Here is a 5,819-nt window from a genome sequence, read left to right on the forward strand (position 1 = left end):
GAGGATGAGCTATATTTGCTTCCAATTATGGAGATTAATTTTTTTTTAATTTTCTGAATAAGGAGATGATATGCCACCTTTAATGCTGGCAAATAGGTTAATTTCTTTTTTAATTTTTATTTCTTTATTTTTAAATTTCAGATTTCTTATTTCTTCAAGTTTATTTATCAGGGTGGCTGAAATAAAAATATATAATTGAGTCCCATCATTGGGGAAGTGGTTTTAAGAGAAAACTGGTCAGATGATGGTTGCCATTGATAAATAGACAGCCAACAGTGTGTCAAGAATAATGTAATATGCCTGTTCACAAGGGGATGCACTAGGAAATAATTTATGTGAACTTCTTGATTTCATCATACAAGAGCACAAGAGCACCACCCATGCCTCTGAGAATACTGGACCATGCACCTTTGGAAGAGCTTTGGCTACTTCATCAGGGCAATCTTCCTTCAGCAGTTGGGCATGCCTGTGTACATGATGTCAGTTTCTTTGCACCCTGGATGCATCATCATATGGCCATGAATAGTCAAATGGACAGGAAGTCAACCCAGCAAGCTCTGTGACAGATTAAGCAATCATCCAGCTGATTAAGAGATGAATATTCTGGGGATCTGGAAGCATTCCCTTTGCATTGTCATAGATACTGAAGTAGGCAGCTCAGTAGATGAGATACCCTGCATAGACACATTAAATTTGTACAGGCCCTTAATCCCACTAGATTTGTAGATTTCTTTTAATATTTACTTATTTTAAGAGAGAGAGAGAGGGAGAGAGGGAGGGGGAGAGAGAGGCAGAGTGAGAACCCCAAGCAGGTTCCACGCTGTCAGCACACAGTGCTATGTGAAGCTCAGTCTCACCAACCGTGAGATCATGACCTGAGCTGAAATCAAGAGTCAGATGCTCAACTGACTGAGCCACCAAGGCACCCCTAGATTTGTAGATTTTTTTAAATTTTTTTAATGTTTATTTATTTTTGAGAGAGAGAGAGAGCTGGGGAGGGGCAGGCAGAGAAGGAGACAGAATCTGAAGCAGGCTCCAGGCTCTGAGCTGTCAGCACAGAGCCTGACGTGGGGCTCAAACTCATGAACCATGAGATCATGACCTGAGCGGAAGTTGGTGCTTAATAGACTGGGCCACCCAGGTCCCCCATAGATTTGTAGCTCTTAACCAGGCAGTCACAGAGGCCTCTGAATTCCCTTTCAGTTCCAGCTGTGCCCACATCTGTTGCTAGACATATAAGGGAAAAAATCAAGAGGATACACAAAACACAAGGATGTGGCTCCAGCACCACCACCTGATGGCAAATTCCCTGCAAAGTAGGACAAAACTGGATTCTCTTGCCCACACCACCCAGGAAGATCTACTTGTATTTATCTTTGAAGGCAAAGTTGAGAGCCTGCATGAGGAAGTATCGGATGACATTGGCCAGGTTACTATCCCTGATCCTTAGGGATACGAACCACGCAGTCTGTAATGCCCTTTCATCACTTACCTGTGGTGATTTGTTTGCCAGCTTGCTGCACCTGCGGGGTGGGTGCTACCGCAGTCTTGGAGATGGCAAGAGTCACTCCACCTGCCAGGAAGTCCTTGGACACAGCAGCATCTATCATGTTGAAAGGAAAGAGAAGATGGATAACTGCAGGACTGTGGTAGGAACTGGCTGGGACTCTGGGGCCTTTTTTTTTTCTTCAAATAAGCCTGGACTTGTGGATTTTCATTTTTTTCAACGTGTTTGGTAAATTATGGCCCATATTCTTCTTAATGTTTCAAATAGACCAACTATTACCAGTGGTAGTTCCTCTCATTTGGCTTGTATGTCATATTTGGGAATTTTTGTGTTTTCTGGCACAAGAAGACGTTCTACTCTCACCATGGACTTAAGCCATTTCTCCAAGATGTGTATGGGGAATAGTATATGGAAATCAAGATAATCGGACTAGTGATGCTCATTACTCTAAGTATGTTACTGCATGGAGGACAATGGACAGATCGACCGATCTATCTATCTATCCACACACACACACCTTTAAAAATCATGAATTTTCGTGAATCATGAATACCACTGATATTTCAAATTAACATTTAACATAATTTTTCTTTTTTGATGTTCTATTTGTATCTTTTTTTGTTTCCACTGAAAATCTTGGTCCCTAGTAACATATTTCCTAATTTTCTCTGTCCTAGAAATACATAAAATAATTTCAAAACTATAGTACCATTACCTTTACATCTTGGTATACATTCCACTAAAAATAAACAGTCAGAAGTCCTTCGAAAGAATTCTTTTTCTCTGGGTAATTATATTACCAATTCGATATATTCTTACGTCATATATCTTCTATGTTCTATTTGGTTTCAGCTTGTTTTCAATTTTTTGGTATGAATTTTTTTAAGTTGTATTTTGCTTCTGATTATGTAAATGTTTTAATTGCCTCTCATTCACCCCATTGATGAGGTAGAGATTCTCGCCCTAAGATTAGGGGAATAAGAAGCATTTTTTTAGTCACTTATGCTCACAGCCTGGGGGAGAAGGACACTGGACTTCATGCAAGGCACACGGGTTGGATTCAAGAACAGAGAGAAAGGCATGGAACTGTGCAAGGCAGGCTTTTGTAGTATCAGGTGGGTTGGGTGCCCCTGGTTCCTGCAGGAGGCTGTGATTGGCTCGTTAGAATAATTCTTTGGGCTGTCAGAAAACTGAAACCCTGAACTCAGGGATAAATAAGAACTGTGTCTGGTCCATTTGAAAAGGAGGGTTGTGTGGCTTAAGGATTTCTATCCCCAGGAGCAGAGCTCAGAGGGGAATTTCAGTCCAAGACCCTCCTGATTTTACCAGATGTCAAGGCAGCACATCATGTCAAGGCTTAATTTTGGTCTTACACCACAGTAAAACATTTATGTGACTCAAAGTTTAAACTATATAAAACGGAATCCTCAGAGTATTGTTTCCATTCCTGTCCCTTCTACTCTGTTTCCCACATGAATAGCCTATTTTCTTAGTTTCTGACTTATTTTTCTTGGGTCTCATTTTGAAAATAATAAGCAAATAAGTAGATCACTCTCTTTCTACTACTTATCACTCTCTTTCTACTACTTTCTACTACCTACTTACTCTCTTTCTACTATTACTACTACTCTCTACTACTACTCTCTTTCTTACTACTTTCTACTCTCTATTGGCCTATTTATTCCCTTCCTTTCTGGCATAAAAGAAGCACACTTATCTACATTGTTCTGTATCTTGCTCTTTTCAGCAGGAGCACTTTATATTAGCATATAGAGATCTTGTTCATTGTTTGGTTTTGTTTTTTTTTTACCACTTCCTTGTACATCATTGTGTGGGAGTAACCATAGTTTACTCAACCAGTCCTTTTTTTAGTAGACATTTGAGTTTATAATCTTTTGATAGTACAAATAGTGCTGTAATGAGTAACATTGTACATATGTTATTTTCTTTTTGATGGTATATCTTCCTAATACAGTCTAAAAGAGGAATTACTCTGGGTGTAAACTCATGTAAAATGTTGTTAGGTATTGCCAAATCCCTGATCATGTGGAGCTGTACTATTTTCCATTTCCCAACAGCAGTGTATACCTCTTTGTTCCCTCACCAACAGTATATATTTTCAAACTAGTGGATTTTTTGTCAATATGAGAAATGCTGTATCAGTGAAATTGTATGTATATTTCTCATGTGAATGAAATTTATGGGTCTTTTTTGTGCACTTAATTGCTCTTTACATTTCTTTCTCTGATGTGCTTGTTCTGGTATTTTGCCTAATGTTTTTATAGATTTCTGGTCTTCTAGATTTTTAAGAGCCCTTTACATGTTAGGAAGATAAATGCCTTTTTGTAGCATAAGTAGAAATATTTAACTCCCAGTGGGCATTTTTCTTCTTCATTTGATTCTGATGTTCTTTGCTATGCAAAATGTTTTAGGTTTTAATATGTTTGAGTTTAAAACTATTTTCCTTTATTGTTTCTAGATTGTACCCCACTCCTAGGTAATAGGTTAATTCACCTGTGTTTTCTCCAAGTACTTGTACAGTTTAATTTTTTGCAGTTAGATCTCTGATCCACCTAGAGCCTATCCTGACATAGTGTGAAATATGGATTCAATCTTAACTCTTTCTGAATGGTTAATTTCCCCAATACTTGTTATGAAAATATCTAACTTCTAAAATGATTTGATGTATCACGTGACCAAATATTGAATTTCTACATGTACTTTTTAATGCAATAATTATCAAGTTTATTAATGTTATACTCGTCTAATAAAAAGTGTTGGAATTTTTTTCTTTTTTAACTGCTCAGGAAGGGTCACATAACATTGAGGATATCTGGTCTACAGAGGTTTGGTAGGTACTCTCAGAGGGTTGTAGCTCCTTGATAACTTTCTCTATTTCTCCTTTAGAATTTTTTCATCTTTGATCTTTACTGCACTCAGATTTGACAAACCCTGTTGTCTTAGAAAATTACCCATTTCATCTAGGTTTTCCAATTTATTTCCTTCCAATTGTTCAAAATAATCTCCTATGGCTTTTAAGGTTTCTTTTTTTCCAATAATAACTTCCCTTTTATCATTCCTTATTTTGTATAATTGTGCTTTTTCCTTTTATTTCTTTTGAGTAATCGTTTGGCTATGTGGTCAATTTTTGCAAAGAACAGGGCTTTAGAAAAGTAAATTCCACCACTTTCTGTATTTAAACTTGATTTTGCCAGTCTGTTTAAAAACAAACAAATACACAAACCTGCCAACAAGCAATTGTAGAGAGACTACACTTATTGTAACAGGAAAGCAGACTATATCCATTAGATCCCTTGCTTTTTCCCTAAATTCAGCCTTTATTATTTTCTCTATCTATATGTTGAACTTGAAAAGCCTGCTGGTCCATGTAACTAAACCATAGGCAGTCCAATTTTTCAAGCCTCCTCCAGATTTTGCTGACTTCTCAGTGATGATAGGTTTAATTATTCTCTATGTGTTCATCTGCTTGCTTCACAAGCAAATAAGGCACCAACTCCAGGGACCATGGGCTTAGGCAGAGGTATCTTTGATGATGGGGAAAAAGCCATACACCAAAAATAGAAATTGCTTTCTACACTTGGGGAACATTGTCCTTTCTAATCCCAAATTTGAGGCAGCTCACTGGGGATTCCTAACAGTTATCTTCTTATGGGCTATAGAAGAAACGGACCAGGGGCTGAAAGGCTGTATCTTGGGTAAATGGACAGTGTGCCCCCACTGGTTTCCCTGCCTCTTACTCCACTTCCTCTCTATGCAGGCCCCTCCTCCTTTTGTCCACCTTCAGTGTACCTAATTGTTTGAAATCCAAACCCACTGGAGCTCTGTTTTTAGATTTCTTGCTGGTAAAGATTAGTAAGCTTTTCTTTTAAAAGTTTTATTAGGGAAAATTTGAATCACACACAGAAATCCAGCAAGTATAGAATAAATTCCACATACTGACATAACAAACATCAACATTCTGTCAATCATGTTTCATCTCCCACTTTACATCACATCATATCATCTATAAATTCTTCGTAAGTCAGTCCTTAAGACAATCAAAATGCCATTTGTATTTAACAAAATAATTCCTTAACATATTACCCAGTACAAGGCCATATTTCATCATTGTCTCAAAATTTCCCAGCTATTTTAATTGAATCAGGATCCAAACAAAGTCTATGCAAATTTTTAAATTTTTCTGTTTTTAAATTGAGATATAGCTGACATATAACATTATATGAGTTTTAAAGTGTACAGCATAATGATTCAATATTTATATGTATTGTGAAATTATTACCACAATAAGTCT

General features: G+C 37.3%; 1 pseudogene; it reads right to left on the minus strand.

The window, feature by feature from the left end:
• Nucleotides 1–331: 331 nt before the first annotated feature.
• Nucleotides 332–1,610, minus strand: LOC115508778 (annotated as a pseudogene).
• Nucleotides 1,611–5,819: the final 4,209 nt, after the last annotated feature.

The sequence above is a fragment of the Lynx canadensis genome, chromosome A2 (genome assembly GCF_007474595.2).
Source record: "Lynx canadensis isolate LIC74 chromosome A2, mLynCan4.pri.v2, whole genome shotgun sequence".
In the NCBI taxonomy this organism is placed as follows: Eukaryota; Metazoa; Chordata; class Mammalia; order Carnivora; family Felidae; genus Lynx; species Lynx canadensis.